Source organism: Protopterus annectens, chromosome 2.part0, assembly GCF_019279795.1.
Source record: "Protopterus annectens isolate FY-2018-M chromosome 2.part0, PAN1.0, whole genome shotgun sequence".
Lineage (NCBI taxonomy): Eukaryota > Metazoa > Chordata > Ceratodontiformes > Protopteridae > Protopterus > Protopterus annectens.
Genome location: NC_056728.1, coordinates 47039108 through 47053192, shown reverse-complemented (window position 1 = coordinate 47053192; position 14085 = coordinate 47039108). Strand labels below are relative to the sequence as shown.

At 42.0% G+C, this 14085-nt stretch overlaps 1 long non-coding RNA gene across 1 annotated transcript in view; it reads left to right on the top strand.

Annotated features, from left to right (window-relative positions):
• Window positions 1-13606, top strand: part of LOC122793701 — a 33870-nt gene extending 20264 nt beyond the window's left edge. Inside the window, exon 3 of the long non-coding RNA XR_006363508.1 lies at window positions 11727-13606. This is a non-coding gene — a long non-coding RNA (uncharacterized LOC122793701). The remainder of the gene's footprint in view (window positions 1-11726) is intronic.
• Window positions 13607-14085: the final 479 nt, after the last annotated feature.

The following is a 14085-nucleotide window of genomic DNA, read 5'->3' as shown; positions in this document are numbered from 1 at the left end:
CAAATAAATTATTGGCCTTTTCCCATTCTGCTACCTTTCCCCGTATAATTATTTGTTGCAACTACCTTGGTTCCTTTGCCAGTTTTCTCAGTAATTTCCAGCCCCCTCTTGCCTTTTCCCTGTACCCCTAATTGTAGTCATCCCTATCAGCAGAATCTCCTTTCTCTATTTGTGTGTTCACTTAGTTCATAATACTTTCTGCTACTTTATGAATATAATATTCTGTATGGTTATTGTTATTCTCCTTAAAGATCTGAATTCAAAATCCCAATCTTTCCTTATTTCTTGAGCTTACCCCATTTCATCATCATCATCCCTTTACACTTTGAATTATAGCTTTCTGCTTGTGCTATATATAGAGCGGCCTTAACTATATACTGAAATTCCCCTTCAAATCAAGCAATCCCAAATCACCTTCTTCTATTGGAAGGATTAACTTATACCATTTGACTCTTGCCCTCTTCCCCTCCCGGATAAAATCTTTCAATTCTTTATTAATTGCTATCCAGAATTTCTCCTGTTTAGTGCTTTTTTTTTTTTTTTTTTTTAATATTAATTATAAAAGAACATTTTTCCAGACATGCGTCTGGAGCATTTCTCCCCGTGCCTCCACTGAAAATGAGCTTTGTCCCATTTGGACTATCCTGGTAAACAAATGTTAAATAAATACATAAATAATAAATAACATTTTTGTTTGGTAATGAGTGTTCTGTAAAGCACATGCACTAATTAAAATAGGTTCACAGTGCTGTACTTATGTTTTTTAAATAAAATTATTTTATGACAAGATGGTGAGTAGCTGCCCATGGTCCCACTTGCAGCTGTGGACACCAGGCAGCCACACAAATCACCTTAATTATAATCCACCACTGATGAGAAGAGATAAAACATACAGAAATTTGGGTCTATATTACCTTTTCGAAAGGGCTGTTTATTGAATGCCCTTTCATTGACAAATATCCACCAAAATACCAAAGCTCTGAACAGCTACATAAGCGAATTTTTTCCCAGGGGAAAAATTGCTTGGCTGTTGTTGGGAATTTGCCCTTTAATTCACTGTAGTGAGATCTCAGAGTTGGTATATTTAAGTATGGGGGGTGTGGGGGTGAATCCCCCACTTCATAGTGTCTGACGGTTTGTTTTGTTTATTGTTGGCCCAGTGATTTTTTCCCTGGGAAAAGAATTGCTTTTCTGGCCGCTCAAAGTTTTGATATTTCGGTGGATATGTGTCGATTTAAGGGTGTTCGATGAACAGCCCTGTCGACATCGTAATATAGACCCCAGAAACTCTACTGTAAATGGCACTATTTAGAAAAGGCAAAAATTTTTTTAAACAGTACCTTTGTATAACAGCAATAAATCATGTCTAGGTGTAAGTAAAAGAGGTTTACTCACTGCTGTGCTTGTTTGTTCACTTGGGTGTCACCCTCATGTTCAGAACACAAGAGCTGTGGGTAAAGCATGCCTTACTCACTCCCACAGCATTATTTATTGCTTATCACTCCGCCATCCATTCAGCTGCAGAAAAATTACTGCAAACAGAGATCAGTTATACAAATGTTGTGGTCTGCAACCAACTGTCAGAATGAGTGACTTATCAAGTCTTTCTTTTTCAACATTATGTTCGATTCAGTAGGGCAGCTCTGAAAATACTTTTCTGCAGTTTTCCCAGAGTCTTCCTATCATGTCTATGAAGTCCTGACTTAGACTCCCACTCAGTTTTTACTACAAAAGTACATACAGAAGAAAGACTCCATCCTACCTAAAACTACTGCAAAAGCACAAAAAGAAAAATCACAGAAAAGAAAAGCAACCATTCAGAGATGAAGAATGACTTATTGCCCTGCTCAAAGATTCTGCTTAATGGATACAGTTCTGGCTGTCAGCAGGATGATTGTTAGTCAGATGAGTAAAGAGTTGCTTACTTAAAGGGAGGTAGGGAGGGGTAGAAGGGTGGGCTACTGTGAGAAATATTTTAGATATTTGCTGTTGAAACCCTCCTTGCCCTTGGAATGGATGTGTATACTGCTAAACTGCAGTGCGTAGCAGAGATATGAGCAGTAGTCCATGTCACACCAACATGCATGCCCCAGATTAAGCTTTTCTAAAACATGCAGCAGATGACAATGTGCTAGTGAAGCAAGCCTTAATGGACTCGGTCATGGATTTAGCTCCAGGGCATAATACTTCTGAAAGTACCGACTTACGCCAAGCCAGTCTGCTTTTTCACAGGATTTCCATGTCTTCTGCTAGCAACAGAGATAACTGTAGCTGTGTGGGTAATATCTGATTTCTCCCTAAAATTGTGCTTGTAGTCTAATCCTGCTTCCACTAGAATAGATTAAGCACAAAAGCAGAAAGAAACACAAATAACTTGATTTAATGTGAACTAAGAGACCACTTCAGAAAATATTTAGGACTTAAAATAACTTCTGTTACACCATAAAGCTTGAAGTCCAAAAATTCTGACAACTGTAAATGAAAGCTACTAGAAACAGTCTTCTATGAGAAACAATGGAAATAACAAGGGAGACATAGTTGAAAGGGATGCTATACTGTCTAGGAGATGGTGCTGTAGCAGGTGGTTAGACATCAACTACAGTTAAACAAATGTTCAAATAATTACGTGTTCTAATGTTTTTTTCTGGTTACAGGGCTGTAAAATGTCAAAATGACCAATGCATTGGACATTAATAGTGGGACATTGCACACCAACTTCATAACTTTATGTCAGGCTCACAGAAAATGGGAACTAGTGCTTTTAGCACCTACCCAAAAAGTAAATTTATTCTCTTTAGCAGAATAAGAGAGTCTAATGGACTCTCACTACTATATATGTGAAAATTGGAACCAAGTATACAGCTTCTATACACAAGGATCTATAGATTCAGTATCCTTGACGAAAACAGACATTATAATTGCAGAATAAGAGGTAAATGTAATGGGAAACAAGAACAAATGCTGAAGCAGTGGATACCAAATCAGGCCCTGTCCATACAAACCACAAAATAAAAAAAAAATCATTGGGTCCTGACCTATTTTGCATAACTGGGATTTCTAGATGACAGGAGGTGGCATTACAGATAAACATGAATTTCCATGAAACAGGTAAGATATCCATGAAGGAAGTCCAAGACTTTTACAAGGCTGTATAATTGCAGTATTGCACTGTGCATGCTGATACATACAACTCGATGCCTGGAAATATCAGTTATGTTTTTACATATGAGGTAAAACCAGAGCTGCTGGTACCTGTCAGGGGTGTAGATGTCCCTCTTTGCTGTAGTTTCCTTCCTGCTAAACAAAGCAGGAAAACAAATTGACTGATTTAGAGACATTTCAGAATCCAGTTTAGGGAGGAAATGTGAGTGACATGTGGGTTAGTTCAAAGGGATATCAGATCTTTGCGTAAGATAAGATATGGCTCTCTATACAGAAGAGTCTACAGCTCACAAATGCTGTGCATTTTCTTGAGTATGATTTTCAATACACGTATACTGCAGGTCCTAATAGGAGAAGGGCAAAACCTGCCAGTCATACGTTTCAAATTCACAGGAAGGAGGGGTTCATTTATAATGGGTTGAGATGTATCACTCCTGAAAGAAAATGCCACAGTCCCACCTGCTACAAAGATGATTAACAGAGAAAAGCTGACACATGCACCTTGACCACAAAAATAACTCAAGCCCCCATCATACAGGTGACCAAGATAGGTCTGGATGATAGGATGACCTGTAAGCTGAAAAAAATGGAAAAGTAGGGAGTACCACTCCTCAAAAATGGAATAACTCTTCCATTTCAAAGATTGCCTGTCTGCCTGGTAAAAGGCTTACTTATAGTCTTATCAACTTCTGATTCCCCAGCTAGAAAGTCTGGGGGTGAGCAGATCTAAGAGAAAAAAAGAGGACTAGAAGGGTAGCACTTTGTGGCCCACATCCCATAGAGCAACCCACTTGGCTAGAACCCTAATTTCAAATTCTTGAATTCCAGAGGAACAGAAATCCTTCTTTACTACCATGGGACAATAGCAGGTAGAGAGAGTGAGAATCAGATGCCAGGAAGGAGAGTGGGATGCAGCATTTCAGAAGTTCTGTTTGCAGCAGCAAATAGCAAGCTAATGAAAGAGAAAGGCAGTGAAATGACTGGTGTTGGTGGACAAGGGAGAAAAACTGGGGATTTGTAGGAAGATGTAGGGAGACCTGGCAGAGCAGCTATATACAAGGGACAGGCTCCATCTTAGCCCGTGTAGTGCTTTGTGCTGGGTTGGAAAGGTACACCTTTAGATGGCACTTTTAAACTAAGATGGAGGGAGGAATAGAATGTCAAAGAAACAAGGGGGTACAGCTATTCAGGCAAAGCACAGAAGGTGAAAGAGATACAGAACACAGCAGACAACCAAGGTGACTCGGAGTATGACTGTGTAATATTATTCTGTAATGCAAGGGAGAGTTACAAAAAGTGATACAGAAAGAGTGAAGCTGTTGCTTTTACTGAAATGTGGACCACTGACAAAGAGAGGAAGGAGCATGGATGTGTCTGTGTATAGACTGATTGTAAATGACAGGCAAGGGGTGATGGAGATGGAGTAGTAATTAACAAAAAGGAGGGAATCTGTTGTGAGGTCATTAAAGAAAGATAATAACGAACCAAGAATGGGGATAGAAAGCAGAGGAAGAACTGAGGTTAAGTGCCCTGACAGCAGAGCACAGAGGGAGAGAGATAGTTGACAAATATTCCCTCAGTCAAACCAAGTGATGAGGATGAGAGACTAGATTAGAAGAAAAAATAAAAAGCTGATGCAGGAGTTAAAAGGTAATACTGAAGAGGATCTGAATCTGACAGGATCAGACTGGAAGGTTCCAAGCTCCACAGCAACAAGGGAGTGGGAGTTTCATTGTTACACTTCCTGCATTTTGGTTGTAAGACCTTCTAGCAGTACAGACTCCCTAGTCCCACATACACTTCTTACCTTATCCTAAACATACAGCTCCTGTCTCTCAAGTATTCAACCAACTTAGGCTTAAAGAAACTCAATTATTCAGCATTTTTCAGTTCTTTTGGTACTTAATCCAGCATTTCTCATTTCATTTGACAGTCTGCTACATAAACATGGCAAAGATTGTGAAATATAGTAATCCCTCTTAGCTCTTTTGTTAATTTTAAAACTTTTTGAACACCTTTATTAGGTTCACACATTTTGAACAGTGACATATGTGCACACACACATTAACAGAAAAGAAAACAAACGATAGGAAACATTTTTCATTATTTTCATGCACAATACATATGGGCTGGGATTCAATAAAGGCTACACTGAGCGGAACTCCATGTCTGAATAGTGTAGCAGCTATTGCATGGAATATGGCTGCCGAGCGATCCAGTAAACAAGTCTGGGGCATGCACAAGCATCCCAGCACTATTCTAACACAGACACAACTGAATAATGCTAATTACCTCATTTGCTGGTGAAAACCATGCAAATGAGATGAATTAGCAATTCAGTAAGCAGGCAGGCATCCGTATCAGAGCAGTTTCTGCTGCAGAAATGTATTCGGTTACTAACTGTGTACATTTCCGCAAAAATCAAAATGGGGGCATGACAGCTCAAAGTAAAGCATGTATTATGAGCATTAGGCATGTCAATGGTCAAAGATATGGCCATTGGCATGCAAAGCTGTTTCAAAATTATAAAATTCAAAGTTTTTTTTTTTTTTGGCCAATGTCGGCCGTTTAAGCAGAGCGCAGTTGCATGCAAACGAGATTGTGCAGAAAATAAAATAATTGTAAAAATAAAATTATGAATTTTGCCATTATAGTGGGTAGCATGCAGAACCAAAACAATAACAGGTAACAGGGGTAGCTAACGAGATAGGCTTCAGTGTAGTGGCGTAACAAGGGACTAAGGCAGTGGGAATGCAAATGAGCTAAATTTACTGCATAGCAAAATGGGAGACCGTGTCTGCCTGCAGCTAACCGTGTAGGAGCTATAATGCTGTGGGGTAACCAGGAGAAGCAGCTGACATGAAAAGGGGTGTGTCATGCATGGCATAAGCAGATTGGAGCTCTGCAGCTTATATGTGCACTCAGCTAAGCACAGCTAAACAAGGGGAGTGTGTCTGAGGCTGCTTAGCTGTGCTTAGCTAGGTCAAGAAATGCTAAATGTGTTCGTGTCCATGGGAGGGCCATTTCTGATCAATACTCTTTACTTTAGCTACACAGGTTTGCGTGGCACATGGCAGGGCTTAAACACAACAGAAATAAAAAAAAACAGGAACTAGCAGAAGTGTTTACATTTGAGCAATGGGTTTGTGTGGTGCGCCGCAGGGCTTAGAAGGGAAAAACGGGAAATAGAATAAAAGCACTCAAGTACAAATAATATAGCTGGCAGGTGGAATGTATCATAGCCAGCCAATCACAAAGGCAGCATCTGCAGCACACCTGTATAAACTATGCAAACTCCTTTCAATCTGTTTTTTCCTACAAACTCTGTACCATTGGTGGACGCACTTGGGAGAATTTTAACTGAGAAAATGTTAGGGGCTGCTGTCGCTTTGCTACATTAGTATGTGGTAGAGAGTGAGGGCAGTGAGGAGGATAATACTGACAACCATCACAGACTGAGGAGAAGGAGGAGAGTGTTCAGTCCCAGGGTAACCTACCAGGGGCTACATGATCTGGAGATACTAGAGCACTACTGTGTGGACAGGAACTTAATTCAGAAACTCAGCAAGCTGTACCAGCCTCACCTCAGACCCAGAGTCAACAGAGGGGAACGCATCCCAGGTGAAACTAAGGTATGTGTAGCCTTAAGAATACTAGCTACAGGTACCTTCCAAAGACCTACTGTGGACATCATGGGGGTCTCACAGGCATCTGCATCCAAGGTACTCCACCAGTTCCTGGATGTCGTGCGAACACATGTTGGTGAGCACATATATTTCCCCCAGCACTCGTTAGGAGAGGATCAGCAATATGTGTCTCTTCCACTGTGTAGCAGACTACCCAGAGGTACTGAGTGCCATATACTGCACACACATCCACATCAAAGCACCACCTGGTGAAGAGAGTAGACTCTTTGTCTACTGCAAGGGCTATCACTCCTTCATCTGCCAGGTCATGTGCAATACCCAGGGAATTATCATGAATGTGTGTGCTGGCACCCCTGGTAGTTATCTCGGCTCCCACATCTGGCATACCTCACAGCTGTACCAGGCATTTCCCAGAGGGGACATCCCATATGACCATCTGATGGGGATGCTGGCTATGCACTGGAGCCATGGAAGATGACACCCATCAGAAATGCGCTCACACACACACACACACACACACACACACACACACACACACACACACACACAATGAAGAATGCCATAATGAGGCACACGCACAAACCAGGAACATTATAGAGCATGTGTTTGGGATGCTCAAGTCACAGTTCCGCTGCCTTGACATATCTAGTGGAGCCCTGCAGTACTCTCCAGCCACATGTGCACATATGTATACAGTATGTGCCATGCTACACAATATGATCCCGCAGAAACAGCTATGGCAGGAACATCACAGAGAAGGGCCACACAGACCCCCCCCCACCATTGCCAAGATCCCTACAGGCACAGGGGGACTCAGAGGAGGAACCTCCTGAACCTGCTCCTGTAGGTAACAGAGGTGTGCCTAGTATGCCCAGGCCTTGGCAAAGAGGCAACACATAGCAAACACACTGACACTGTAGGGACCCAGGGACTGACATCTCTCTCTGACTCATATACACAGTAAAATGGATGCCACACACATCTCTCTCTGACTCGTATACACAGTAAAATGGATGCCACACACATCACACTACCTGTATCTTACCATGTATAGGATGTGTACTGTGTGCATCCGACAGAGCCAGCCCTCAAGCACCATCCTCACAACTGCCGTAGGCACAAGGTAAGTTAGTCTTCTTAACAATAAATGAATGGAGGAATACATTGTGGTAGCATAGCTATGGTATGCATGCATGCAAGGGAATGGGGTGGCCTACTGGGATAGCAGCAGACAACTGACAGCTATGTGTGAAAACAGGAAATGTCCACCCAGTACTGGCTTCCTCAGAGTATGGAGTAGTCCACTAGGTGACAAATTTCACTGCAGTATATGTGGGGGGCTAACTAACTGGGGGTCATAGGTCACATGCATGGATGTCAATGTGGGGGTCCCATACTCACCCCTCAGCCTCACCCAGCAAGTCAGCCATATAAAACCGTAAGGAAATGTCTGGCAAAGGCCTACAAATGGGGACAATGAGAAAATATTCCCATACAGACTTACAAATTGATATCATAGCAGGTCTTGCAGTTACAGTAAGGCTCTGAAGGGTAAGAAGTCTGAAACCCAAATGTCTGCCATTACAATCTAACCTGTGTCTTTAGTGATATGCCTGTAGTCTCCAGGCCAAGCACAATACTATGCTAAGTGGAACCAAAATGTAAAGGGAACATCAGCACAGTCTGTGCAAATGTGGGCAGTTGACAGGTGTGCCCTCCCACACACACCCATGTTCCCATAGACATGCTGTAATAGTAATGTTTGTAGGGTAGTAGCAGCAGAACACACATTCCCAGGGCAGTCCCAATCAACTTGATAATTTGTTGCATGTCCACAATATGCAGGGGTCAATGAGCTATGTATATGTGTGGTCAATACTGTCAGTATGTCGCCTGCACTTACTCCTGGCTGTCGTGTCTTAATGGCCTAGGTACAGTACTGTGGTTGACAGGGTCCGTGTTCCAAGATCTGCAGTGCAAACTATTTTGCATGTCAAATACAGCTACAGTAGGAGTTGTACACACTGTCCGGATGTCAATATCTTTTACTGCAGGAAAGCTGGACAGGTCAGGAACAGGGGGCTACACATATGGACAGTGCACAATTCAGAGTAACCTACGCAGTGCTTAGAATACCCCTCAGTTGTACAGACTTTTTGCAGAATGTCCAGAGGTTTGCATCATATCTATGGTCTCTTTATCATGTAATCGTGGTTTTCTGGCAAATCACTGGCAAATCACAAAAGACTAAAGTCAGAAAATAATGACAGATTGTACGTTCAGACTTCATACCCATTAGGAAAATGCATGCTAATGCAAAACCTATTATTGTATCACCTTTCTAGGTTTGTAAGGCCAATAGTTAACAATGATCCCTATATGTAGGCCTTTGTCCCCAGATTACAGCTGTTCCAAGTATGGAACACTTGGGCGGTGCAGTGGTGTAGCAGTTAATGTTGTTGCCTCACAGCAAGAGGTTCTATGGTTCGATTCTTGACTGGGGTACCTTCTGTGTGGAGTCAGCATGTTCTCTCTGCATTCATGTAGGTTCCTCCCACATTCCAAAGACATGTGTCTAGAATGTTTCTTCTGGGCCTCTGCTGAAAATAGGTTCTGTCCTGGTTGGAATTTCCTGGTCACCATATGTTAAATAAATGAGTACCTTGCTGAGAGCATTAACCAGAAATTCAGAGCTGTTCAGAGTGCTTGCTGAGAGTAATAACCATACAGCTGTGCCAAGGTGAGAGTTTTAATCATACATCCATGTACCTTTTTGCGAGTATTAACCATACTTCCACAGCTGTTCCAAGTGATTTACTGAGGGTATTAACCTTACATGTACACATGTTCCAAGTGCCATACTGAGAGTATTAACCATACATCCATAGCTGTTCCAAGTGTCTTGCTGAGAGAATTAACCATACATCCACAGCTGTTCCAGTTGCCTTTCTGATGTATTAGCAGTGCATCCACAGCTGTTCCAAGTGGCTTTCTGGGAGTATTAACCATACATCCATAGCAGTTCCAAGTACCTTGCTGAGAGTATTAAGCAAACATCTGCAGCTGTTCCAAGTGCTCTGCTGACAGTATTAACCATACATTTTCAGCTGTTCCAAGAGCCTCGCTGAGAGTATTAACCACAATTCCACAGCTGTTTCAAGTGCCCTGCTGACAATATTAACCATACATCCAAAGGTGTTAAAAGTGCCTTGCTATATTAACCATGCATCCACAGCTGTTCCAATAGCCTTGCTGGGGATATTAATCATGCACCTACAGCAGTTACAAGTACAGTGCTGAGAGTACTAACTATACATCCACAGTAGTTCGAAGTGTCTAGTTAAGAGTATTAACTGTATATCCAGAGCAGCTGCAAGTGCATTAACCATGCATCCACAGCTGTTCCAGGTTCCTTGCTACGAGTATTAATGATACAACGACAGCTTTTCCAAGTGCCTTGCTAGGTGTACTAGCTGTGCATGTACTGATATCAAGGGCCTTACTAAGAGTTCTTACTATAGATCTACGGGCATTTCAACTGCTACATTTGCATGGATGGATAAAGTGCTAACTGCAGCCTAGTGTACCAGGTTTACTTAGCATCTCAGGGAGCTGACAGATAGGCAAGACAGAGGTAGGCATGCTGATTATTTGGGCATCCCCTGCAGTGACCTCTGCTGGGGGCTCAGGGCATTGAGTTAAAAGGTCATGGTTCAGGGAGGAGTACGACTGATGGATGTGGGTGAGCCGCCATGGAGGAGGGCAGTACACATTACCATCCCATTGTATGCCGACCACTTGAACATATCATAGACAGACATCGCAGAGGTGTATGTACCATCCCATCGTATGCCCACCCCTCGAGCATATAGACATCATAGAGGTGAACTGCCCACCCTTTGAACATATCGCAGAAATCGCAGAAGATGTGAAGAGTAGTGGGTGTGGCATAAAAAAAATGGAATGGCAGAATGGTGAACACCAAAACGTCCGGGATGCTCTTAGTTTCTACAACTGCTCCCAGTTGAACCAGAGTAAGTCTTGGGAGGGGGGCTGGTAGACCTAGCCCTAGCATGGACATGTAGCACTTCGTCAAAAGGCCATAGGATGATGCAGGTACCAAAAAATCTGTGTGTATTTTAGTGCTCTTGCTAGAAGCGCTAGCTGCAAATCCACAGCTTTTCCAGTCACCTTGCTGAGAATGTTAATACTTGCTGTAGTGGGGGTAAGGAGCACTGATTCAGGTGTTGTGCCAGGAGTCTTGTTAGGATTTTACCTCTGTAATAATAAATAAATAAATAACAGGTAGCCGCACTGGGCACACAGTCCCTTTTCAGGGGTGAGCTGGAAGCACTGTCTTGTTAAGTGACTTGCTCAAGATCATACAGTAGTCAAATTAGGGCTGAGGAAATCAAACTCCATACCACAGGAACTACAGATGGCAGCTTTAAACAGGTGTACCAACCTCCGCAGAGGTCTTTCCAGAAGCAGTGCTTCTGCAACTATGACACCAGTCTTGCTGAGATTATTTAAGGTGTTGATGTATTACTTTTCTGGAAAGTCACACTCTGTGCCACTATGCCTAAAGCTTTGCTGGAAATAATAACAAAACTTGCTTTCAAGATTTTGTGTAACCATGCTACCTTCACTGTTTCTATAGACTGCCTTGGAGCAGTGGCTTTACTGGTAGTGTACAGAACTGCTGAGAGAAGTAAGATTTCTATGCCAAGCAGTATAACGTGCATTATTCAGCAGGGCATGCATTTTGCGGTGGTTTCTTTTTCAGAATTGCTGTAGTTGTGTGCTTATTTATGTCACCTGTGTAACCTGTCTCTGTTGTAAATAGAATGAAATGATGTTTCACTATAATGGCTCAGTTATGCATACTTATATTCTGTTTTCTTTTGCCCCTCACAGGAAGAGGAACTGCATAAGATATGGATACAGGACAAAGTAGAAGAGAATTTAAAACCTCTGGGGTACAGCTTCAAATAAACACTCCTGCCTTCAGCTGTACAAGGGATCTTCAAAAAAAAGAATGGCATCTCTGCCGTGTCAGCCTGAAGTAAAGATGCCGAAGCAAGTGGCTACTAAACACAGAGTCACACTTGATGTGTTAATTATTGGAAGACTGGTACTGCTTCTGTAAACACTAAGGCCTGCTGGCCTAGTGATGCAGGCAGGGGCCCTGTGCTCTCATGTGATGTTCCATATTTGCTACCAGGGGTGTACATCACATCCTAGGTCTTAACGGGTATGTGCAGAGGCAGCTTTGTGAAGAGGCATGTTCCTGTTGTCATAAATGTTGGTGTGGGTTCCACATCATTACTTACTGGACAGTACATAGTGGCACATACTGTCTTGGTTTCAAGTCAAAGACCACATGGTTTGAGGACCATACTAATAGAAGATAGTATTCAAGACAAGCAGTGCATGTCAGTGGAACCAATTTCCCCACTGACCTACAAACGATGCATTTCAGAAACCTGTCTAACCATCGGCCTCCTGCAGAGCATACATACCAAATGAACTGATTATCCACTGATTTCCTGCAAAGCATTTCAGCCAAAATAACCGATTACCTGCAAATCACATATGTCAACCAAACCACTTTTGTAGACGCTTATCAACCACATGTGCCAAATGAACTGATTTCCTGGTGACCTCCTTTAGACTGTGTTCCACTGCCAATTGAAACAGCTATCCATGTATGCCAAAACAACTGATTACTCGGTTACTTCTTGCAAGTGTATGTGCCAAATAATACTCAATGATCTCCTGATGTCCATATGTACCACATTAACCTATATCTTAATGACCTGCAAGATATGTATGCCAATTGAAATCATTACCCAGTGACCTACAAACCATGAAAGCCAAATAAAGTGATTATCACATGACTGTACTTTCACATATACTACACATACTTAAGGCTGAGAATGACTGCAGCTGTCTGATGACTAAGCATGTCCCATGGTCTGGGATGTAAAGCTGATGGCTCCCTAGTGAACACTTTACATGCTGGAAACAAGACAAAAAAGTGGATAGTGAAAGAGTTTTCATGTGGATTACCTTTAATACAGTATCAATGGTGAGCAACTGGAAACATGTTTGGAAACCCACAGTTTTAAATTGTTTATTTAGGACTCTTTTCTCTAACAAAAACTCAAATTTATTCACATGTATGAACAAGAGCATGGTAAAAATGACTGCAGGGAACAAAACCACCCCCCATGTTAAATGCATGAAGAAGACTCACAGATGTGGCTTGGTACTTCTCTGTTGCCATGCCATGGCTACTGTAAGGTTATTTCTGTGTGTTGCTTTCAATGAAAAACCCCAGATGCCTTTCTTCATTGTACTGCTTTAGCAGAAGCCTCTAATTTTCTTACTACTCCCCTTCTGAAGTTCAGTGATATAGCAAACTATTTTATCTTTTTGTTTTCTATATTAAACTGACACGCAGACATAGTTAGATTGGTCTAGCAGTTTAGCTCAGCAGGTTAAGGCAGTTAGTTGTTAACAGATTTATCCTGTAGTTCTGGGTTTGATTCCATTACCAGCTGAAAAGTATGCAACTTAAACAAATCACGTTGCCAACAGTCTGTCTGGGTTGTCTCAGAAAAAGGTCACTTTTGCTCAGTGGGATGAACTGCCTAATAAATTTTGTTTTATTGACTGGGGTAGAGCCATGATCTCAGTTGTCCAATTTCAGTCTCAGACCAGTGTAGACAATTTAATTTATTTACCAGAAAAGTCCAACTTGGAACAAAGCCAATTTTCAGCAGAGGCCCAGGGAGAAATGTTCCAGAAGTATGTCCTTGTAACATGGGAGGAAACCCACACAAATGCAGGGAGGACATGCAAACTCCACACAGAAGGTACTCCAGCCAAGAATCAAACCGGAGAACCTCTTGCTCTAAGGCGACAACGCAACCGCTGCACCACTGCACCATATAATAACAATTATTTCAATACTGATATATTTACAATGTAGGAGGAAGTAGAAAAAGGAGAGGAATAAAGGAAGGAGGTGGGAAGATAAGGTGGTTAAAGAGATTTAGTAAAAGTCTACAGGAAGGCAGGCAGTATGTGTCCTTCTGTCTTCTCAGTCTGTCTCTCAAGATATACCTGAAACAGTATCACCTCCAACTACCACAAAAGGCCAAGTCCTAAAAGTGCTATCAAAAGCTAAAAATATTGCATCAGTGGGTCTTGACACTATCTCTGGATGCATGTTAAATAGGGGTCTATAGTAGAATACAGAACATTTAAA